At 34.2% G+C, this 26345-nt stretch overlaps 1 long non-coding RNA gene across 1 annotated transcript in view; it reads left to right on the forward strand.

Annotated features, from left to right (window-relative positions):
* Nucleotides 1-4312: 4312 nt before the first annotated feature.
* LOC149542589 (uncharacterized) overlaps nucleotides 4313-26345 on the forward strand; it is a 38040-nt gene continuing 16007 nt past the window's right edge. The window contains exon 1 of the long non-coding RNA XR_016355479.1: nucleotides 4313-4752. This is a non-coding gene — a long non-coding RNA (uncharacterized LOC149542589). The remainder of the gene's footprint in view (nucleotides 4753-26345) is intronic.

The raw sequence follows: 26345 nt of genomic DNA on the forward strand, positions 1-26345 counted from the left end.
TAGATGCTTTGTTAAAGTGGGTAGTAGGTTTAGAGGATGATGGGAAACCAATTTTTGAAGATTGTAGCCATTAGAATATGATGGAGGGAGCATAAATTTGCATTGATTAAAAGTTCACCTTTTTTAAGGTTGGTCGAATGAATTGGAGTTTGATTGATTTGATGATTGATGTCATATCAGAAAGGACTATCAGTAAGAGTAAAAGAGATTTGGCAAATCAACATTTATTACTTCCATTATGACAAAAGGTGACTTACATCGATTTTGATATGTGTGGAAGAATGATGGGATGTTTGCTTCAAGAGAAGGGCAATTGAAAAGCAATATAAAGCAATGAATGGAATGTAGTTTAACCACTTAAACAATAATCAATAGAAGTGAAAGCAATAGATTTGAAAGCAATGGAGGCGACCTTTACCTTCTGAATGAATTGACAACATAAAGCGCTCTTTGTGCTGATGCAGGACAAGAGGTTAAAATTGTTACTAAAATGCCTGACGCCCGGTGTAGTGGATGTGGTGAAAGAGACAGTTCATGATTTTTTTCAAAACTCCACGCATCATTGGAAGATCAACGTGGGCATTGCAACTATTGTAATGGCATGGGGATTGGAAGTTGAACGCTTGGTGGAGGAGGTGGAGTGGGTGATGGTGAACCTATTCCCTACGAATTTAATTGTGGGCATGAACTCCCTTTTAGAGTGGGCATGGTTGGGGAAAGGTTTTGATTACAATGAATGCTATGAAGATTACGAGGAAGGAATGAGATAGGGCCGAATGGGCTTCTTTTGGTGGCCTACAGGTGTGGAGAAAGAAGTTTATAAAGACAAAGCAAAGGCAACATGCAAAGTTGGTGGTAGAAATTGAAGGCCTTTTGGAGGAAAGCGGGTAGGAGGTTTTTTTATAAATCACTCGTGGAAGATGAGAAGTGTGAGGGGAAGAAGGATTAGGAGGATGGATAGGAAGAAATTCCTGATCAGGGTGGAAGATGAATGAAGATGAAGGGGAAGAAAGGCAATTTTGCTAAAAATTTTGAGGCATAATTGATCGATGGTCTAAATGCTTAAGGGAAGGGACTTTTTGAGGCACACAATGGATTTAGAATGCGGAATAGGGGAATTTGAAGCAAAATATAAAGGATAGTTTTTGAGAGCACATTGTGGATAGTTGAATAGATGATGTTGAGGAATGCGTGTAGGATAAAGGGCCAAAATGAAGAAAGGACAAGGGCAAAGGCAAAACCTGAAATGTTAGAGGAAAAGTGAATTTCGTTTCTCTTCCTCTTTCTCCTTTATTTGATGTTTTTTGATGAAGCCAAGTATGAATGGCTAAGATGTATATGGGGAAAGCTCCGTAATAGGGAGGTTGAGGGATATATAAATTTTGGTTGTATAAATTAGGGGTTATAGTTATAGTAATGTATATGTGAAAGGAAGGCCACCTTGGGAAACTGGTTGTAACTATGTTATTCTGATATTTTAATAAAAAAAACTTATTACCGACCAAAAAAAAGAAAAAAGAAAGTAAAAGTATGATACATAAATTTGCAAAATATGTTGTTTGAAATTAAGGTTTGTGATTGTTTTTTAATTTAAGATATATTGCTCCCAATAAATTCTCAACAATGAGTAAAAAGACCCAGTAGTCATCCAAGCTAACTTCACACACCTAGATCTCCTAAATCACTAGTCAAATTATGTCAATTTTCTCGGTGTACCTTTGTAGGTGACTCAAGAGGGTAAAGCTAAGGTTTCCATGTTTGGATATTTATGGATATCTTTGTAGAGGCTGTGGAATGTGAAGTGGTCGACAAGTGTCATTTTAAAACACTTGCCTACTTGCTTGATATTTGTTATGTTAAACCCCAATAGCCACTCACCAAGAAAGTTAAAAAATGATCAACTATTAGTACATGCGTGATTGACTATTAATACACATGTTATCTTCTATTAATACACGTGCTATCATTTTTTGAGGGTTTTTAAAAGCAACAATTGGGAGTATATATCATGAAACCCTCATAGTCTTTAGACTCCTACTAGGTCTCTTCCCCTTATATTTGACAAAAAATTTAATAGTAAAAGTTGTGTATTGAAGTAGTTAAGAAAATAATAAAAAGCAAGAGACTTATCACAATTTTTTCAAAATGAAATTTGCATCTCAAAAATTATAATTCGCTATAGAAGTTTACAAAGTTCATAGTTCATAGATAGTTAACAAACTATAAATATTTAACAAGCTACAAATATGACATAGCAACACATTGTCAAAATCAAATTTTTGAATAATTCCAAGATAATCAAGCCCAAGGTTAAGCCAAGATAATCAATGGAGATTCAATTCAGTGTGAGTTTCCAAAAATGATATATGCAATTTCCCTCCCTTTAACCTCTCGTACATTAACTAAAGTATATCAAATTATTTTCAATTTGTTTTTATACCCTCAAATTTTTTTTACAAGGCATATCTTGTTAAGTTAGATTAGGATTAGGATTATAGAAAAATGTATTTACAAATCCAATGCATGACAAGCTATTTTCAAATATAGAAATCAATTCACTTACAGTGCAAATAATTATCATTGTTTAATATAATTTATGCACAATGCACTTTGTATCTTCTTATATATTACTCGATTATATTATACTACCAACTTTACCTTTGCGCTTTCTTTTAGTGCAAATGCTAGTTAAATTAATTGATTTTTTATTTATTATAAATGCATAAGTATTCACTTCTACTATAAATCCACAAACATAACTTGCCAAATACTAAGTCTACAAAGTATACCCATGGCTATAAACATTGAAAGTTTTTAAATAAATAAAAGAACATAATTTTAATCATTAACTAGTTAATACTCAAGGTTAAAAAAATGATTTTTTTTGGAATGTTCAACCCACATTTTATGCCTCATTTTCCCACTTCTTGGTGCAGTGAGTGTAAGTCATGGGACTCGCCGAATAGCCTAGCCGAGTAAACCTTGATACTCCATGACATGAAAAAAGGTCAATGCATTTTTGACATTGCTAGTAACAGTTCTTAGTTAGACACACAATGAATGCATCTAAGTTTGAAATATTTTGGTGGACCTTACATCTCAACCATCTCTTAGGCAGGGGTCCTATGGGAGGGGCTACTACTCTAAATTTTAGGTGCAAGAGGTCCCATGATAATTTTTGGGAGGGCTACAAGATCATTTGAATCTTTTCCTACAAAATAGGAGCCCCTCCTTTTTAGGCTACTAAATTTGAGCAGGTGTAAATGGGGTGGGGCTGGATATAGCCCCACCAACATAGGAATTTTTTTAGCCAGATGTCAACAATTTATAAAATTTATTCCCGCTTAGTCCTTGGCTCTTAGACGAAGAGGTTTCAGGCACGTGTGGGCTCGTATCGGGTACCTAAAACTTGTTTGTGGATGACCTCCATAAAAAAAATAAATTCAAAATTTTAGATATCAAATAATTTTTTTACCTTTTAAAAATATTTTATTAACTACACAATCCTTGAGGAGCTTAAATTGTGACAATGAAATACACTTAAAATTTCACGGGACCACTTACATTTAAATATTCTTTAAAAATCTTAACGGTCATAACTCTATTTTTTAGGAAGCCCCCTCGATAGAACCCTAGCCTTAAGGTGGGAAGCCTTCTTTCTCTTTAAACACAAATTTTGATTAAATTTAAGTTGTATGTTCCCATTCAAACTTTTAATTATAAGAAAACATAAGAATATTTTCCTATTAAAGCAGAGCAATTGAAGTATAAGAAATGAAATTAAGCTTTGGGAAAACGTGGGGGCTAACAATAAGCAACAAGGTGGCTCCATATATTTCTTTCCCTCCTCTTTTTCTTTACCTCTTTTTCCTCCAACTTTTTAGTGAATAAAAATATTACTAATTTTATTGTAGTACAACAATTCAATACAAAAAATATAAGGCAAATTTAAATATTTAAATATTCAATGAGATTGCAACCAAAATAAACTAAGGCAAGGTCCTATGAGAGGGACTACAACTCTATTTTTTAGGCATGAGAGATCTCATGAGTTTTTTTTAGAAAGGATGCAAGATCATTTCGAATCTTTTCCTCTAAAATAGAAGCCTCTCATTTTTAGATCTAAAATTAAGGGGAGAGAAATATTTGCCACATGTCAAAAATTTTGTAAAATTTATTCCCATCAAAACTAAAATTTTAGAAAGAAAATAAAGTTATTTTGAAAAAAATATTTCATCAATTACAAGTTCTTAAAAGAAAACTTTAAAAAGGAAATACAATATAAAATTCATTAGATTACTAACATCTAAATATTCCTAAAATATCCAAGAGGGCATAGCTCTATTTTTATGAAGCCCCCTTCCATGGGACCCCGGCCTAAGCAGCATTATGGGGAACTGACCCTAACTCCGTTTCTCATTGAGAGTGGAGGAGATGGGGAAGGAGCAAAGCAACTGTAGGTCCAAAATCCAGGCTCTTAAGGATTGTCATGCCAGGTTCTCAGGATCTGAGAGACAAATGTTCTGCAAACACATAAATCATGCGCTGGGAGTGTGCCTCGTATCCACAGCATGTCCTTCCGAGGCGGATGCAGTTCAAAGCTACTGCTCCAGTGCCGGCACTACCCTCAAACAAAAACAATGCAAGGAAGCTCGGATTAGGCTCGAGCTCTGTATAGGTGCCCATCAAACTGAATAGCATATTTCAACTAGATCGGCCAAAGATAAATACCAGTATCCGCAATTTGAATGCGTAAGTGCGGTTACTTTACACAAATTTATTGGGTTACAATTGACATTATGAAATTTATTCGTATTAATCAGGCTTTAAATTTAGGGGTTCTCTCAAAGAAATGGCGAGGGGAAATTGTGAATTGATCCGGTTCATTCATAGTCTCTAAAGGCTTCTACATTATTTTCACTCTTCTTTTTGCATCCTGAATGTTAAGATTGCAATTTTTTATAAGGTCTAAAATAAGGGTTTTTTGAAGATAATTTTCAAATAATTGGTTCGAGGGGGAGTTTGGATTGCCGAAGCGCAAGATTTTTAACAAAGTTATTAATTTAGTAAAATTGGAATATGAATCCTTGTAGATACTTTATATATTTATCAATTATTTACTTATTTGAGAAATTCCCTGACTGCTGTAAAACTGTGGAGATGCTGGATTGGCTAAGTTGGATGCGGCAATTTATCGATTATTATCGCTTCATTATGTTTTTATGGTCACCAGTTCTTGTGCATTGGGGTATGCTAAATCTCGTGAGTTTGGGTGCTCAATTACTTGCATCTAGTCTCATCAGTTGGACTATGCTGCATCCACTGAGTTCAATTGACCATCCACATTGAAATAAATTTCCAATTTCAATACGCTGTCATGTTTCCTGTAGATTTTAAAGCCTTATATTTAATCACTTTAGCTCATTCCTTCCAACTATTGAATTGCACTGCAAATTACAAAGTTAATATTAATTCATAGAAAATGGAATTTGATTGAAACTGGTGCAGGAACATCTGGTGGAGTCCACAATTAGTATCACCCAAAAACAATTTTGGGTTTGCTTTTGAGTTTTTGGTTAGGTTCGGATCAATTATACAGTGTTTCATTTTCTCCATGTTCAATAGCTATATGACTATAAAAGGTGTAAGGGAAGAGGCTAAAATATAAATTAAGGTCAAAATGTAAATGCTTGTGGACAATGTGGTTTAATGGAATTCAATACCTACTAGATATGTACAAGAAATAATGTTGAAATGCCTCACAAAAGATGATGTCTCATGGTCGCCATTTAAGAGAAACTTAAAAAAAAAACAATCAACCTTGGAATAAGCTGGAGCCTGCGATAATTTTAAATCGATTATGGATATCCATGAAAGCATTAAGATAAATGTGGATGCATATACAGACAAGCGATGGCAGACATATATGTGAATTTCAAATCCTGTAAGATGTTTCAGGCAATAAAACAGGTGTACATAGGGTCAACAAACTAGAGACCTCTGTTATAATAACACTGTTTCAGGTTCCTGTCTGTTAAGTTTGGAGGATCTCTGCAAGTGTAATGGCGCTGCCATGTAATTGATATGTCTTTCCAAATGGCAGCGACCTTTTATTTAAATTGAGAATAAGCCATGAAGAGACATGTCCAATGGATGGGACATGTCTATTTGTTAATATAATAAAATTTAATCATTGTTTTAAAAATATATATATCTGTCATATAACAATAAACTTATATATATATATATATATATATATATATATATATATATATATATATATATATATATATATATGTTTATCCGTCAAAAGCTACCAAACATCAATACTCCTTAGCTAGGAAGGATAAACATATGTATTACCTCAAAGTAGTGTCAAGTTAGCAAAATTAAGGATATCTTTGATCAGAAGATATACATCATTTTGATATCACATTTGGTACCAAGAAATATTGGTCTCCTAGAATAGCAACATATGATATTCATCAAATACTCAATAAGGTTTGATATCAAATCTGATATCATGAGTATTGGTCTCCCAAAATACATGATATTCACCAATACTAAAAAATGTTTGATATCATATTTGAAATCATGAGTATTGGCCTCCTAGAATATCAATGATATTCATCAAATACTCTTTGAGTAATGACCTTCCAAAATGTTGAGATGCAAGATATTCACCAAATATTGTGAGTAATTGCCTTCTAGAACATCAAGTCATGTGATATTCACCAAGTACTCTATGTGTAGTGGCCTTCTAGAACATCAGGACGCATGAAATTCACTAAGTACTCTATGTAATGGCCTTCCAGAATATCAATATGCATAACATTCACCATGAACTCAAAAAATGTTTATAAGGTATGTGCACATGCATTCTCATAATGCTTACCATATAAACATACACCATGCAAAGTATAATCTATTATGACCTGCATAGACATCGTAAGATATCCATCATAATAGAAAATTAAGTTATTGTAAGATTGTCACCTTTAAATAACTTCTGCAACTAAAAGTGACATCATTTGGAAGATGTCACTTCCTCATGATGTACATAGGGGGTTAGGCCCATTAAAATTGTATATTCACGAGGTATATTCATGAATCACAACCCTCTTGTCTGCTACAATTTATTGATCACTAAAAGAATCCATCTCAACTTGGTTTACTCCTAAATATTAGTTATCTGAGTTCCTAATCTAAAGTTGCCTTTGAAGAAATATCAGACTCCCTCGGAATCTGAAATCAATCTCCCTTTCCTGCAATAACATTCTCATAGGAAAAGATCAAGGCACAACTCTTATAGTATGTATCGAAACAAAAAAAGAGAGAGACTACAATAATACTCAAGGATAATAAGTAATACTACATAATAATATAAGATTATTCCAATATAATATAGATCAAGTAAATATCTAATTTGAGTATATACTTTGGATATATATGCATATATTCCATCTTCTATATGTACTAAATCTATATTTCCAAAATTATTATTTCCTTATTAATGCCACATATGATAATATAAGATAACAAATTTCAAATCTATATTCACTAATCTTTATAATGAAATAGACAAATACTTACCATTAATGTTACCTTATATATTGTTAACATTTATTCTCTCATACCTCATTATATTTTGCATCATATTATTATTATCATTCATATTTCCCTTAATATCATCTTGCTAATTCATAAAAATATACACATTCTCTTTTGTATTATTTTATTTACTAAATAATAAACATTGAGTAAACCTTACCTCCACTTACCACGATTTGTGGTGATTTCCTTCTATTAGCTGATATGGCACATTAGATGCCTTTCGTTATTCGTCCCATGTTATGCACCATAGTTGATCTTAGCTTTACCATTTTCTTCTTTGTTTAAGTGTCACTCTTACCTATTTGCGGATTCATTTATTACCTTTACAATGGTATGTTGGATAAAGTATTCAAGGCAAGTAATTGCATAATTCTCTTGTTGCTTTTTGGTGTTGACAAGGCAACCTGATAACTTTGATGTATTTCCTTTGTCTTGTTTCTTATCATGGTTTGCAAATTGCTAAGGGTCAACTTTGATTGCTATTTGCTCTCCTTCCAGTTTCTCCTTATTTCTGATCGCCCTTATCAATTATTTGTTGCCTGGTTATTTCTGATTGCCCTTATCAATTATTTGTCGCCTAGTATGTTTATTCAGCCATGCCTTTATGTCTTTATTCCTCTTCTCTGCATTACTTCTTCAATTTCTATGATTCGATTGACATTATTCCTTGGTTGTATTTTCTCACTTATATGGCATTTTATTTACTTCCAATACCAGTGATTATGATTGGCAAATGAAACTCTAATTCAAATTGTTCACATATATAAATCCAATCTTTTATCTGCGTCCCCTCAAGAACTGCGCCCAAGTGCTAGTTGGTAGATTGATTACAGTCTAGATCACGAGGATAGACCAAGCATTTTGATCTTCTGATTGTATAGATCCTGGATTTAATCATTCAATGTAGAATATTTGGTCATGGTGATTAATCATTTCTTGCAGATTTGGACTTTTATCCTATGTTCCACAGGGACACGTCCCCTATGGTTTTGGGGTCGTACTTGTATCGGGGACAAATGAGGATGCGGGGACGGATTTTGGCCGTCCCTTGAGTCGTTCCCTTTTTGAAAAATTCGGAAACGTCCTTGAAACAACTATTTTTTCTTGGCAAGAAACTTGGGGACAACCAACAGTTCTGGGGATGGTTTTGCCATCCTTTATTCGTCCCCAAAACTGCTGGCCATCCCCTTTTTTCCAACCAATTTGTTAAAGGTAAAACACCCTAAATTTTTTTTTCTTCCTAATTTTTGTTTTCCACACAGCCCCTAGTCGTCTTAAAGACATAATAAAATATGCAACCCATATTTGATCTGTTAAAACACTAACTCTTCTACTCATTTTTAGATTTGACATACTTTTTAAGAGGAAGAAGAAAACATAAGAGCAATAGCAGCAGTGAGGAAAGATTGCGTTTACTATTTACGAACTATTTTAGTTGGACTTATCTTTATTTCATTATGATTTCAACATGATACTTGGAGCCTTTAGGCATTTTGATTTTTGCTATATATGTATGTGATATTGTTATAATGGAAGTACTTAGTATTTGTCATTTGATTATATTCCATGTATTGATCTTCTAAAATGTCTATGGTGAATGTTTTATCAATGTTATGGTATGCATATTTGAATTTTGTCTCTCTCACTCTCTATATAAAAAATCTCCTATGTTTTTAGTCGCCTATTGATGTATAGCATATGTAGAAGTAATAATGTTCATTAGACATGTGCGAATCTATATAAGGTTTATCTAATAATAGTCATTGATGTTATTTTGTCTATATATATGTTTAGATAATCGTCTTAACTTGTATTAGATAATTGATAATATCATTGGCAGGCAATATCATGTTTAGATTATTGGCGGACATCTTATGCCATCGGGAGTATTGTATTAATTTTGATTATGTTGGTTTGGTTTAACTAACATTAGTTAGTTGTGCCTCCGTAGAGGCATGATCCTACGTGGCCAAAGACCACGTAGAGTCATGACTCTACGGGGCATGACCCTTCTCATACCTATATAAACAAAGTGCAGATCGATGGGAATGTCATCAATCTAAGGCATCATAGACCCAACGATCTACATATTAATCTTGTAGAATATATTCTCAGCATTCTCCTCTATGATCTGATTTGGAAGACTATCACCATTTTCGTTCTACAGTCTGTGTTATCAGCAATATACATTAAAGGATATTCTGCATCTGAACATATTCGAGATCATCTTTATTTGAAGAACAACTCTGCGCTACTGTTATTCAAGTAAGAGTATTTATTGTGATTCATATCTATTGTAATAGTTTTATCTATCAGAGATCACTAAAAATAACATGGTATCAGAGCCATTCTGATAAGAAAATCTATTTCTCAAAATTAAATCTAAAGTCTCAGATTTACAAAAGTTAAATTATATTCTTAAATCAAAATGGTGAATCATGTAAGGCTAGAAGATAGGTTGGAGGGTGCATCAAATTTTTCATCATGGAAAATTAGAGTCATGATAATATTAAGAGAAATGAATTAGAGGAGTATATTGAAACAAACGTATCCATACTTGAAAATGATTCAGAGAAAGTAACATGGAAAAGACACAGTAACAAAGCAATGAAAATTATAATAGATTCTGTAAAAGATCATATTCTTCCATCCATATCTAGTCTCAAGACTACAGTTGAGATGTTCTCCACTATAAGAGATACATTTGAAATCAACAATGCTAGTAGATTATTAACCCTAGAACAAGATCTACTAAATATAAAGATGAAAAATGGAGAATCTATTACATCCTACTTTCTAAGGATATCTGAATTAAAAGATCAACTTGTAACAATGGAAAATCGCATTGATGACAAAGAACTCAGCATGATAGCACTAAGAGGTCTTCCTCTATCTTGGGAAACATTTATTCGAGGTTTAAGCTCTCAACCCAAACTCCTTAAATTTGATTTTCTAAAGAATGAATGCACACAAGAAGAATCAAGATTAGTCTCAAGAGGACTAAGTACAAATCAAGAGGGAGACATTCAAGCACTTCATGTAAATTCAAACAAGAAAAGAAAATTCAAACATAATAGAAGGGAATCTGACAAATCATATAAGAAACGTAATTTTTCCGAAGTTAGAGGTATCAAATGTGATAAAATTGGCCACTCCCATAACTTCTGCCCCGAAAAAAAGAGAATTCAAACAGCTTTAGCAGAAATCAAAGGAGAGAAAGTAGAGAAAGAAGAAAGAGAAAACTATGCTTTTTACTTAGCCCTTTCAAGTGAATTAAACTCAAACCACAACACTTGGATCATAGATAGTGGAGCACCTCGGCTCATCACTGGTTTTAAAGACAAATTTGAAACTTTCTTAGAACAATCCTGAGAAGAAGTTACCATTGGAGATAACTCTACTCAACCTATCAAAGGCATTGCTTCCTGTTTCAGGAATTACTCTCCAACTCGAAAATGTTTTATATGTACCAGGAATAAAAAGAAACCTAGTCTCTATTTCTGGTCTTGCTGATCAAGGATTCAGAATCACTTTCCAAGAGGACAAAGTTCTATCTTGGCCAAATAACTCTAATATCAAGAAAGCCATTTCCATTAGATTTAGAGATGTAAGTCTATATAAACTTTGTAATAATTGAAACTTAGCTCTTAGTCATGAAACTTCAAATTCCAACAAAATTTGGCATAGGAGGCTAGGTCAACTTCACTATCGTGCATTATCATACATAGGAAAAATTGTAAAAGGTTTACCTAGTCTCAGAACTGATCACTTAAGTATTTGCAAAGGATGTGCTTTAGGCAAAAATACTAAGCAATCATTTCATAAAAGTGTTCACAAATCAAAATCCATTCTTGAACTGATTCACACTGACCTTTGCGGTCCTATGTCTGTACCTTCCCTCAATGGGTGCTTCTTTTATGTAATTTTTATTGATGATTACTCTAGAAAAACTTGGATCTACTTTCTGAAGCAGAAAGAATCAGCTGATGCATTATCAAAATTCAAAGAATTCAAAGCCCTAGTTGAAAATAAAAATACTAAGGTCAGACAATAGAGGTGAATACATCTCCAGAGTTTTTAAAAACTTTTGCATTGCTGTTGGGATTAAGGAGGAGTTTTCTATACCATATGATCCTCAACATAATGGAGTTGCAAAACTAAAAATAGATCAATTGTTGAATCAGCCAAAGGAATGATGCACGATCGAAACCTTCATACTTCCTTCCGGGCTGAAGCATCTAACACTACAATCTACAGTCAAAACAGATGTCCACATTCAGTATTAGAGATCACCACTCCTGAAGAAGTATTTACAGGCATTAAACTAGATCTAAGTCATTTAAGAATATTTGGATGTCCTTTTTATATCCACATTCCTAAAGAGAAAAAAACAAAACTAGAAACATTCGGAAAGAAGGGGATACTCATTGGATACAGTGAAACAACAAAAGGCTATAGGGTCTTCATTCCAGGTCAAAAAACAATTGAGATTAGTAGAGATGTAAAATTTGAAGAAGATATCGCCTTTAATATTTCTAGAAACAGTGATGAATCTATTACTGAATCTATTCCTAAAGAAGATGAAAATCACCAAGCAGAAATTGAGAGGGAGAATGATATTGAACCATCCTCCACCACTACATCTAATCATGAAGATTTTGAAAATGTCAACAATAAAAAGAGACCACTTTGGGCTAGGAAAATGATAGAAGAAAATCAGGTTGAACCTAATGAAGTGATTCGAGAAAGTAAAAGAACGAGAAATCAATCATGTTATGTTGCATTATTAACTGAACTTATAAAAACTGAACCTCCAAATGTTAAAGAAGCACTTTCAAATTAGTCTTGGAAAGAAGCAATGATTGAAGAATATAACTCCATACTAAAAAATGATGTATGGGATGTTGTACCAAGACCTAAAAACAAATCAGTTGTTTCTTCAAAATGGTTGTTTAAAATTAAGCATGCATCTGATGGCAGCATTGAAAAGTACAAAGCCAGATTTGTAGCACGGGGTTTCTCACAGAAAGAAGGCATTGATTATGAAGAAACATTTGCATTAGTTGCTAGATATACTTCAGGTAGAACCATCTTGGCTATTGTAGCATCCAAGGGATGGAAGGTTCATCAAATGTATGTCAAAACAACATTCCTAAATGACAAAATTGAAGAAGAAGTTTATATCGAGCAACCAGAAGATTCAACACTCATGACAGCAAAACTCACGTTTGTAAATTAAAGAAAGCTCTATATGGTCTCAAATAGGCTCCCAGAGCGTGGTATGAAAGGATAGACAACTATCTAATGAAGTTAGGATATTCTAAAAATGAAGCTGATCCTAACTTATACTTCAAAATAGATGGTGATGATACGATTATTCTTGTGTTATATGTTGATGATTTGTTAATAACAGGTGAAGAACATCTCATAAAGAAATGCAAACAAGAACTCACAGCAGAGTTTGAAATGAAAGATTTAGGTCTTCTTCACTACTTTCTTGGATTGTAAGTTTGGCAACAGGGTAACCATATTTTTTTGAATCAAGGAAAATATACAGTCGACATTTTAACAAAATTTGGAATGATGGAATGTAAACCAGCTTCTACTCCTATGGAAGTCAATCTGCACAAGTTGAAGGATGATATAATCAAATCGGAACCTACAAATTCTACTTACTACAGGCAGATCATTGGGTCTTTAATGTATTCAATCTACAATGATGCTCTCCCAGCAAGTCACTCTTGGGTGATATTTCACAGCTGTAGGGAACTATCTCTTTGAGAGATTTAGTTCTCAGAAAGTATAGATCTGCTGAAAACTCATCCTTGAGCTCTCACTCAAAATGCTGATGCAAAAAATTTGGTTTCTAGATATGAAAAATGGCTCTCCAACTATTATTTATTCATTTCTATTTTTTCTCAAAGTGTAGTTTCAAAATTAGGGTTTTTCTTCATCCTTTTAATCGTAAAATAATATTTAATTTAATTTAATTCCCTGACCTAGGTATTCAAATGTCACGAGGGGTCATTATTTATTATGAACTTGGGTTTCTTTTAAGTTATAAACTCAATTTTTAATGCCTAGGGACTTGGGCCATATATTATAATACTTTATTATATCATAATTTGATTAAAATAATCATTTTATTATTATTTAATTATTTTGAACTCAGAAAATGATTAAATTATTTCTCAATAATTTCTAGTTCGTTCGTCTTGACCTTGATTTGGACTCTGTCTAATGCCCCCTGTCCGCTAATGTTGTCTGACCACTGTGATCTAATTGGCAGTAGCTTCCTGAAATCTAGGAATTCTCATAAAAACAGGAACCATGCCAAAAATGTCCAGGCTGATCTTGGAGGTCTTTGGTTGTGTCCCTGCTAACTCCTAGTTCATTCCTAAGAAATAGGGGCTCCGCTAAATTCTAGGAGACCACCCAAGATTGGTCAAACTAGCTCCCCAAGCCTTGATATGTCATCACAAATCCCTAAAATGGTTCCCTATCGTTGTGACTGCTACCTAAATTTCATCACTGACTCAATTTGGGTAGAGCTTTTGCATTGCAAAATAAAAAAAGGTACGTTCAGACTTGTTCCACATTATGTGCTTCAAGCATTAAATTCAATAACTTTGAAATTTTTCGCAAATCCTAATTACTACATCTGTGAGGAAAAGATCAAATCATAGAAGTAACACTGTGCAAATCTTTTTAGAAAATGTAATACTTAAATATTGTTTTGCTCTAGAAAAGCTGTGAAATTAGCTAGAAAGGAATTCATTGTCTTGAATTCAAAATATGCATGGATCTATGTAACAAAAAGGCATAATGTAAAGTAGGGCTAGTCCTTGCCTGAATGACTGGTTGGTATGCCGATGGCTTTGATGACTCCTGCTATTCTGTATCCTTGCTTCCTTTCTGCCCTGTATCTTGAAAGGAAAAAACAAACAAAGGGAGTTAGATCCAATGAATCTAAGCAATGAGTAGTCCTGCCTCGCACATATACCCCACAAGTGCATACATCTAAAAACCAAAATGCAGATTTATTCTTAACATATTTTCTTCTTGTGCAGTCACAGGTGTCTGTTAATGGCATGCAAATGTAGATGCGGCTCCCACAAGGGTTCAAGCTTAACATGCCATTGAGAGGCAAGAAAGAAAATATCAGAAATGTAATTGAGAGATAATCAAGGTTACATGGGTATGTGTACCCAGACCCCTGGTGCATGTACCAGGTATTGGTACATGTATCCCGGACTAGGTACTTGGCTGGGTACATACCCTGCAGTCGGAATTACCACATCAGATCAGAAAATTTTCCCCTTTCAAAATGAAAAAAAACTGCCACGTAGATTAAGATGTCTGATTTTTGTTTCACTTTTTCATATGCATATCAGCTTGCTGTTTATCAAGTTTAATTCAATATGTGTAATCAGTTCGAACTTTGAAACTTTGATATAATATTGATTAGCAGTAAACTACTAAACTTTTTCTGATTTTCATTGTTCAAGTGAGAACTAGAAGTTTATCATTTGCAATATGTTGTTATAAGATATAAGATCTTCTTGTTCATATTTAAAGTTTGCCTTCTCTGTTATGAATCTAAAGTTTAAACATTCAGCATATATATTATGACTCATATTTTCAGTTTTTCTATAAGATAAGATAACAATATAAATGTCCACGAAAAACCATCAAGGTTTATGGGACTGAGCATACAAACAGAAGAGCCGACCAAGCAGAAGCACCAAATGGTGACTGAGAAGAACAAAAGCAAGAAGCAACACAAGAGAGAAGGCAAGGTAAAGACTAAGGGTCTTTCCTTGCCACAAAGAAATCAGTAATAGAGGAGTAAACCCGTGAATGATCCATAATCTTAGAATGCCGTGTAGAACCGCTGTAGGACTGTTGCTGCCTGGAGAGACTGGTGCAGTGTCTAACCGATCTGGAATGAGAAGTACTGAAAGGCCTTTTCAAACCCTGTGGAGGAGACAAGGGAGAGAAAAAGACAGTAATGAGCTGGTCAGAAGTTCCCTTGAGGAATAAAAGACTGTAGGGTAAAAGTGCAAGACACCACTGATCAATATAGCTGAAGAACATCGAAAGAGAAGAACAGTTTTTGAAAAGGCAGTAAAATCTCCCTCTGATCTCATAGTAGAGAGGACATCGAAAAATGAAGTGGATCTCAGTCTCAACCTCTACCAAAGTACACAATTGACATATCCGATCAGACCGATCCATATGGTGATCGGTCCGAGCCCTGAGGCGGTGAGAACCAACTCTGAAAGAGCCTAAAGAAAATTGTAAGGCATGATTCCAGCGTCGATAGAGATAAGCAGGGCGAACTATAATACTATCCTGGATCTCGAGAAAATGCTCAGCATAGAAGGCCATCTTAGGTCGCAGACCTCCCGGGGGATTACTCCACGTAGTGGTAATGTACTATCTATAAATTTCCTGTCTGACATGCTCGTTCAACTCCTGACTTGAGGGGAAAAGATGAGCAGGAGAATCATTTGAAAACTAGTAAGGAGGAAGATGATCTATCTCAATACCAATCAAACCCAACAAAGAGGTGGCTTGGGCATACCAACAGCGAGACCTAGTAAAGTATCGGATCTCATAATATCAATAGAAGAACAATATGCCAGATGAGAGTATCTGTGTCGGTCAACATCCAACTCCAAAAAACCACGAAGCCGATGAAGAAACCAAATCAAGTCAAAAATGGTGGCAAGTTTGAGAAATAGTCATCAAAATTAAAATATCAAAATTAAATTAAATTATTTTTTAGGCACACTCACATACCCCTGTCCGCTGTTTTGAAAAATAGTCACTCATACCCGTATCCAAAGTACCCATTTACCCTTGTACCCTAAGTTACAAGGTTCGAATTCGAATTCGAGTTCGTCGATCATAAAATTCGAATGAAATCCGGCAAGGGTAAAAGTTCGGGAAAAAATTCGACATTAAAATTTAGTTATATATATTTATATATTTTTAAATATTACTAATATATCCACAGAGTTGTTAAAATAGTTGAACATTGTTAAATAGTTTAACTAAATAACTCAATATCAGTTTAAAATTAAATAATATTATATTAAATTACAGTATTATGTTAAAATTCATAAAATTCGGATGACATTCGGAAAGAGTTGAAATTCGCTGAAATTCGAATCAAAAGGATGAAATTCGGCGAATCCTGTGACTTAGCTTGTACCTGTGCGACCTTGGAGATAATCAAGTATCAAAAATGTTGTTATAAGATATAAGATCTTCTTGTTCGTATTTAAAGTTTGCCTTCTTTGTTATGCATCTAAAGTTTAAACATTCAGCATATATATTATGGCTCATGACTTATATTTTCAGATTTGTTGTTTTGAAAGCTCAATGTCATGACTCATATTTTCAGTTTTTCTATAAAATATTAAAATTAATTAAAATTTTTTTTAGGCACACTCACGTATCCCCATCCCTTGTTTTGAAAAAGTCATACTCGTACCCGTATCCAAAGTACCCATGTACCTCTGTGCAACCTTGGAGATATTCAAGTATACTCAACACCAATCAGCAAGGAAGCGGTGACAAAGGAAAATCAGTCATGCATAAGTACAAGGATCAGAAAAGTAACATCCACCCGAAAGCATAATATACAAGAAAATGATAACGAGATCATAGGTTGTACAAAGTATGAGAGTGGTGTCTTCAAAGTTGCGAGAGAGATAGCTTGATCCATTGAGAAATCAGCTATGAAAAAACAAAGTGTAAGGCAGATACATTGTAATATCAGAAATGTAATTGATAGATAATCAAGGTTGCACGGGTATGCGTACCCAGACCCCTGGTACATATACCGGGTATTGGTACATGTATCCCGTACTACGTACTTGCCTGGGTACATATCCTGCGGTCGGAAATACCACATCAGCTCAGAAAATTTTCCCCCTTTCAAAATGAAAAAAAAAACTGCCACGTAGATTAAGATGTCTGATTTTTGTTTCACTTTTTCATATGCATATCAGCTTGCTTTTTATCAGGCTTAATTCAATATGTGTAATCAGTTCGAACTTTTGAAACTTTGATATAATATTGATTAGCAGTAAACTACTAAACTTTATCTGATTTTCACTGTTCAAGTGAGAACTAGAAGTTTATCATTTGCAATATGTTGTTATAAGATATAAGATCTTCTTGTTCATATATAAAGTTTGCCTTCTCTGTTATGCATCTAAAGTTCAAACATTCAGCATATATATTATGACTCATGACTCATATCTTCAGATTTGTTGTTTTGAAAGCTCAGTGTCATGACTAGTGAGGGGAAATTGTCCAGGCCAAATAGAGAAGAGAGGCCACAATGTAGAGTGAGCAGAAAGAAAGGCTCGAGGCCCTCAAAGGATGGTGTTTTTAAGAAAAAAAAAACAGATTAAAACCTTCTAGAGAAGGGAAGCTGCAGATATTCATAAGAAATGCGCAGAGAACCCGTGTACCTGCATGGAACTGTAGAATTTCTTCACAAAAACTCTAGTCTTGTAAGAGCCCACAAAATCTCTGAGTTACAGCAATGGAGAGACCAAAGAACTACATGGCAACCCTTCCAATAGAAGGTCTGCGTATTTTTGGAACAAAATTCTCATCCTCTATAGGCGGTCAATGCTCCAACAATCAAGACAGATGGTAAAATGAAAGGGAAAACTGATAATAGCTTTTGAGTTTGACCACCAATCTCCAGCTCAAACCCTCATTCACCCATGAGTGCCACTGTTTGAGAGGCTTAAGCAAAATGAAGGGTGAAAATGAAATGGCCAAAGTCATTTTAGGGTTATTTTACCCTAGAAACTTCTATAATGTTTTGATGGGATTTTCTTTTTTTAAAGCAGAATTATCTCTATATCCACGCTGGCAGAAAAACAAACACCATCTTACCTAGGGGGACACATAGTTATTTTCAAACGCTTAAATGACTTGTATTCAAACCTTCGAAATGCCCAAGTCATGTTTCATGCCAAAATTGGCCAAAAAGCTTTATTAAAGTATAATGCCTTAATGAAAAAGTACATATTGTTAGGGGGTGGGGTAGGGTAAAGTTAGAGTAGTGTTTAGTTTAGTTATTTATATTAATAAAACTTGTATGTTAATATTTATTAAATTAACATTATTCCATTTTCCTTCCTATTTTATCTTCTTTGTAAGTTAATTATCGATTATATGTTTTCTCAATACATGTAATTGTTAGCTAATTTTAAATGTGAAAAGGCTGTGTTGGAGTTTGTAGCTGTGATAGAAATCTTTATCTCTGATTTTACGAGATAGAAACTTGCTTGTTATGACCCTTATGGCCATAGTCAGCTGAAAAAGATATTTGTGATTATATTTAAGTTAATACTTGTGCAAAAAGATGTGTCATACGTCATGCAAAGAGGTATACGTATGGAAATATGAAGCGTTTAATATGTGGAAATTTGAAGGTTTTATTTTGTGAGACTCATAGAGACGTTCGTGTGTTAGACGAAGAGTCTTATGCAATCTATTTATATGATTGTTTGCTATATTGTAATTGATCAAGTGAAAAGCCTTGTACTCATTTACATTATGATCAATAAAAGAGATATTTTGGTGGTGTGGCTGGGTTTTTCCCTTCAAGTGGAAGGGTTTTCCCAAGATAAATCTTTGGTGTTTCCTGTGCATTTTTTTATTTAGTTTTCCTTATGCTGTTTATCTAATTCTTGGGCATAAAACTTAACATGGCATCAGAGCTAGGTTAGATAACAGCTGTAAGAAAGGTTGTCTATGCAATGAAGTTCATTGGAGCATAGTGGATGTTTGTTGTTGAGCATTTGTTTTATTTTTTGTGCTTCGCGATCCTTCTTGTACTTTGTATAAATCTTAGTCGCGTGGGAGGAGGATAACTGTTCTCAGTGACTAAAGAACTAAGTGTTAATTGACACATTTGGAGAAGATTTCAGATTGTGTTGATATGAAAATATATATGGAGACTCTACGTCTAACACTTTGCATCGTGTGTTTTCCAGCATGGCAGATAAGTCTCTCCCTATGACTCATGTTATGGATCTTTGCTTCCAGCATGACTTTATTAAAGATCTTTTGTTTAATTTGGCAGATCTTTTCCTAGATGGGCTTCCGGATCATTAACGACATTGTGTATGGATTCGCTTGTCTTTCTTATTCAATGATTAGTCATGATTGCACAAGTTTTTTTTTGAAATGTTTGCATATTCGGATGACAGGTAAGTTCTATTTTACAAGTTATTTATGAGAATTGCATGTTTTGGTTATACTATTATATGCTATTGGAGATTTTAATGATTTCTTTTTTTTTTGACTTGAAAACAAATTGATGGCAATTTTCAAAGATTTGATTTCCCTTCATTTGATATTTCTCAGAATCCTATATTGACCCATTCTCGTGCCGAGAGTTCTTGATTCATTTTCAGTGAATGTGTATTCGTGTTTTTTTTGAATTGATGTGAGCTTCGGTAGTCATCATTTGCGTGAGCTTCAATATGTCTCTCACCAGTTGATGGTTACCTTTTGGAAGAGTATTGACCAAGGAGAGAAAAGCCAAGTGTTGTTTTGATCGGGAGTCTCTAGGCAGTCAAATTTTTGATGAACTCTGTAATGATAGTCATCCGTCGGTGGTGCTTGTAGAGATTGATTTCCAGTTTTAAGCTTTATGGCATAGTTAGTTCTTGATCATTGCCTGTCTACTAATGGCATCGACACCCCTTGCAGTCCTTGTATGTTATTGGAGTCTTATGCAGTTTTGATACTCTTTAAGGTTCGGTTGTGTTGGTAATTGTTTTCTTTATGTTTGCATGTATGTTTTCTTTCTTTGGTAATTATATTGTCCTCATTGAATCTCTAGGTATGCACAACCAAATGACCTTAAACAACAAGTCCTCTTGAATAAAATAATCAATGCACTTACCTTGATTATTTGTTGCCGGTGTCTTACAAGTTTTCCAAAGCTTTGCAAAATCAGGATCAGTCTCATACAAGGTCTTTAAATCATCAAATCCAAGCACCTCAACTCTCGTCACAATTAACAAATTTCTTCTCCTACTTAATGCATCAACAACTTTATTAGATTGACCACTTCTATGCTTTTAGACAAAAGTGAAACTCTACAAGTATTCAACCCCCTTCATATGTCTTTGATTCAACTTACTTTGACTACCCAAATACTGCAAAGCTTTTTGATTAGTATACAACACAAATTCTTTAGGCATTAAGTAATGTCTCTATTTCTTCAAAGCTTGAATAATAGCATGAGATTCTTGATCATAAACTGAATATGTTTCTTAGCATAATTCAACTTCTCATTGTAAAAAGCAATAAGATTACCTTCTTGAATCAATACAACTTCAATTGCATCATGATCATCTTGAAATACCTTAGTGAAATCAAGCAAAGCTAATAAAAGTAATGTTGGAAATTTGTTCAGTGCTCCCCTTGGGATTCGTGACAAGGGCTTAACTGCTTCCTGTGTACTATAAGTTGAGTGGTTGTATCAAGCACTGGTAGATTGATCTTTTGGTGCAACGACAACCCCACTCTAACAAGTGGTATCAAACCCTGGTCATAGGTTCCAATCCTTAGACCCTTGGATAACATTGAGGGGGAGATAGTTGGAGATTTGTTCAGTGCTCCCATTGAGATTTGTGACAAGGGTTTAACTGCCTCCCGTGTACTAAAGTTGAGTGGTTGTGTCGAGCATTGTTAGATCGGTCTTTTGGTGCAATGACAACCCCACTCTAACAAGTAATTTGGTCACCTTTTGTTTTAGTGTCTCAAAACTTCTATAAGCTCCATGTGTCCACTTGATCTCCACTTGATCTTCTCCTTATCACCCCTCATATTCTCTTCCATAGCTTTACAAACTGAACTGAAATTCCTAACAAACTTCCTTTAGAAATCAGCTAGTCCATGAAAAGATCTAACTTCACCAACATTTTCACATGTAGCCACTCCAAGACTACCTTTTCTTTCTCAGGATCCATCTTTAAACCATCAAGTAAAATGACAAAATCTAGACACATGATCTCCTCTTTCATGAAGAAACACTAATTAAGATTAATCAACAACTTTTCCTCTTTCAATTTTTGTAGCACTTGCCTTAGATGCAACAAATGATCTTCCTTACTCTTATTGAATATCAAAAAATCATCCAAATAGACAATCACAAACTTACCCAAGAATTTCTTTAAAACTTCATTAAACCTCATAAAAGTACTAGGTGCATTAGTCAAACCAAAAAGCACAATCAACCACTCATATAACCCCTCATTTGTCATGAAAGCTATCTTCTACTCACCACCTTCTCTGATTCTGATCTAATGATAACCACTCTTCAAATCAATCCTCATAAAACATATTGCTCCACTCAAACAATCCATTATGTCATCCATTTTCAGTAAAGGAAATTTGTATTTCAGTGTAATCCTATTTATAGCTCTAGAATCAGTACACATATGCCATCCCCATTCTTCTTATATGCTAACACAACTGGTTTCTGCACTAGGGCTCAAGCTTTCTCTGATCAAACCTTTCTGCAACAATTTTTGAACTTGTTTGTTAATTTATTCATTATCTGCAAGTGTTGCCCAGTGTGATGATTTATTAGGCAAACTAGCATCTGGTATCAAATCCATGCAATGACTGATACTTCTAACTGGAGGTAACCCTTCAGGTACACAATCTGAAATGACATCTTGAAAATCTGACCATAATTCCTTAATTTCTTGTGGTTGTTCATCCTCAATTTCCTTTTCAGTTTTCTTAGGAATCAAAGCAAAACACATACTTTCCTTTATCAAATCCTTTATGAATTGTTTTCCTTCAACCAAGCAAACACTAATAGTAGTGCTAAATCTTTTAAATTAATTAACTTCATTTGGAAGGAAACTTGCCAGTTAATGTCAATGCCATAATCAAAGGGAATTTGGAGTGTGGTATCCAAGTAAGTACATCAGAAGGATCAATTCTTTAATCTAAAGCTTTGAAGACTTTAAAATAACCCTTGTCAGCAAGAGAACAACAAAGTAGGAACATCTGGAGTAACTTTGAAAGATTAAGGAAGCGAGGATTTGATAGAGGACTTTCTGAATATTGATGGGAAGGATTTGGACTTTGTTCCATAGTTGCAAAACAAAGTCAGATGCTAAAAGATGATCAGACCTTGGAGACAAAGCCTTGGCAAAAGTCAAGAGTTAAGCTTATTTCAAGTTAGAAACAATTGGAGAAGTTGGAAATTTTAAAAATATCATGTTTTGCTTTACCTCTTATCCCCACTAGCTGTTAAAGGTACAGTGATGGGGCCAATGAGCTTTTATCACATTTGGATTAATGTTTTAAACAAGGGGTATTGTATATGCAACACCATTATTACCCAAAGTAGATTGCAATTAATTCTACGGACTCCAAGGCCGACATGGAGAAGGATCAGAGTACCTTGCTACTCATTAAATAGAATAGTCTAGATCAAGCTCTCAAATGGCTTGTGTGAATAAGGTGAAGGAACAAATGTAAATTGGGAGGCATTAAGTGGGATAAAACTCTCTTTGGACAGTAAGATAACAACAAACATTATCAGGTTTAGGAACCAGGAAGAGGATGAAGGGCAAAATTTCAGATTGACAAACCTCAATTGTGGCAAATTATGGACTTGCTACTTGGGGAGGAGTTCAATGTCCGGTACTTGTCATCACTAAAACACATGCACATTAAGTGTATCTGCTCATTATAAATAGTTGACGTACATATCTAGAAATGAAAGTAATGTAAGGACGTTTTAGTGGCATAATCATTAGCTGAAGCACATAAATATCTAGAAATGAAACTAATGAAAGGACATTTTAGTGGCATAATCATTCTTATGTATTTGAATGTTACAAAACTATTACTTACATATTTTATCCTTATTTAAAACACAAATAATCATTTCATTCAATCTAAGCATTTAAATAACATTTTATGACCTTTAAGAATATATATCAAATAAACCCCCAAACCAGATAATGACAAAGCATGGTGATGCACAATATGTTAGTGATCACTGACACATACATCAACGAGTCAATCATAACATCTTAATAACCATTGGCACATACAGTGAATCTCATGAAATCACATCAAGATAAACATAATCACAATATCCTTAGATATAACATTAACCAGATATCATTATATAACATCATGCAAATATGATCAAAGCTGAAAGCATAAGTAATCTAGCATAAATAAGTACAATACGACCATATTTGAATATGGTAATTATTGTAGTAGGCATGGTGGAGATGCTATCTAACATAAAAAACCTTAAATTATTTTGTATAGCTAGTGATGTAAAATAGATTTAATAAATTTATTTATTCTCCCAAAAACTATCTTATGTGCGTGAGAATATAGACACATTTGGGAGAATAGATACAAGTTTCTCCTCAAGTAGTATACCTCTTGGTTGGATGTTCCTGTCACTTGTGGGCCAAGGGGCTGAGGTGTCTGGTTTGATACACTGTCCCCTTGAACTTAGTTATAGATTGCCTCAGTCACCCTTTATGTTATCGTCCCCAATGCCCAAGATTCTTGGTTGTGGGAAGTGAAATTAGCTTAGTTGCCGATTCGTGACACGAATCTGATTCAGGCACATGAATCAGATCCGTGGATTCAGTTTTTTTTTTTTTTTTTCTCAATTATGATTTGTGGAGGATATATATATATACATATATGCATTATTATTACTAAAAAATAAGAGAAATATACATAACTCTAAAACTAAATCATTTCATAGTATGAATCTATGATTCTAGTATGCATCTATGAATCTAGTATACTTGATAATTGATCTATTTTCATGATTATAAAGAAAATCAACACATTCACATTGAATTACTAAAAGTGAAAGTTTGTAACATTAAAATATAGATCATTAAACTTAAATTTTGTAACATGATTTACTCATAAAAGAGTCAAGAGTTAAGACTAAAGTTTTTGATTTAATCATCAAATGGATTTTCAAGAAAATCCGCATTAGAGGGGTACTGATGAGTTGCAAGTGCTATATTTGTATCACTAGAGGAACTGAAACCACTACTAGGAGAGGGGGCTGTAAACTCATAATCCTCCTCATCATCCACATCAATCAAAGTGGGTCTAGCAAGATCCCGGATGGTCATATCTAAATCAGGGGTCTCGGGTGCTACATCTCAAAGTTTTCGGGCCCTTTCTTGTACTTAGGATCCTTCCATGACAACAAGTGTAAATTGTTGTGAATGAACACAAGGTCTTCTTCTTTTTTTTGCAGCCAACTGCTTGCGTTTGACTGAGTGGATAAAGGAGTAAGTACTCCAATTCCGTTCTGCTGCAGAAGAGCTAGCAACCTAAAGAGAAATTAAAAAATATCAATACAACAATCAAGATAAATTCAAGGAATTGAGAGTGTTAACTTTAAGCTTTAGAAATCAACTTTAGGTGCTAAATTTTATAAACTTAATTGGGAAAGAATCTTTATGGCAAGAGGTTGGAGGTACGCGAAGGCTTGCCCATGAAGGTACCACCATTTAATGGCATCCATCCTACTTTGGTCTGCTATAGTAATAGGGTGGAAATTCTGACCTGAGATGAAGGCAACAAATTCACTCCTCACAATTACCCCAATTTTTGGATTTTGAAATATCTTAGCTAGTGCCCTCTTATACCCATTTGCAACCTCTGCATCTCTAAATGGTGGCACTCTACTTGGAAGGCGAAGTACATAATGCACTATAGTACCTGGGGATAAAGAAAGACAATTGAACACTATCAAATATCAATAACGCAAACATTGGATAACATAAGCACAAGCATTTGATAAGCACTACAATACCTCGGGGATAGAGCATATGCAAGGAGGTGCAAAGGTGTGGTCATCTTGTTCCATTGATGATGAACAATTGCTTCCACCTTGTTATAAAAGGCGTCCTAAGGATTATTCTCCCTCCTTTGTATGACCTAGGATATGAGATATGAATAATAATTATAATTAGTGATTATGCCAATTTAAACTTTAGAATCTAGATATCTCTCAAATAAACAGTTGTTGTAAAAGAGCGTAAAACTTACTATTTTAATATTTTTCAACATAGTGTCCATGGAATCATAAATATCTCCAAGGCATGACTCATCACTGTCTACAAAGCGAAGCATTGCCATTATTGGATTGGTAACTTCCAACACATAAGTCACAAGACCCCACCAATCCTCATCTAGTATCACTCTTCTCACATTTAAGGCCCTTGCTGTACTGGAATTCTTCCAAACGCCCCATTGGGGGCTAATGACCATTTGTTTCAATGCTTCCTTTACCTTGATAAGTCGTCTCAAGACGATTGTGTGAGAGGCAAAGCGGGTTTCAGCAACCTAAGAACATTTTAAACTTAAATTAGTACTACATTTAAAAATTAAAACATGTTAATGTAAACAACAATTTTTTTAATAAAAATTTACCTTCAATAATTCCAAGTCCGAGAAACTCCTAAAAACTGCTTGTGACATGTCGTGATTTGTCACAAACATTTGAATCTCTTCAACTTCCTCATATATCTTTTTCATCCAACCGATTTCGGTGCCAATTGATTTCATCACCAAATTGAGTGAGTGGATGGTGCATGGTGTCCAAAAGATACAATCATATCTAAACTCCACATTTTTCCATGCAACCTTGTAAACTTTTG

This window comes from Cupressus sempervirens, chromosome 8 (assembly GCF_028749045.1).
Source record: "Cupressus sempervirens isolate cs-2001-9-10 chromosome 8, ASM2874904v1, whole genome shotgun sequence".
NCBI lineage: Eukaryota > Viridiplantae > Streptophyta > Pinopsida > Cupressales > Cupressaceae > Cupressus > Cupressus sempervirens.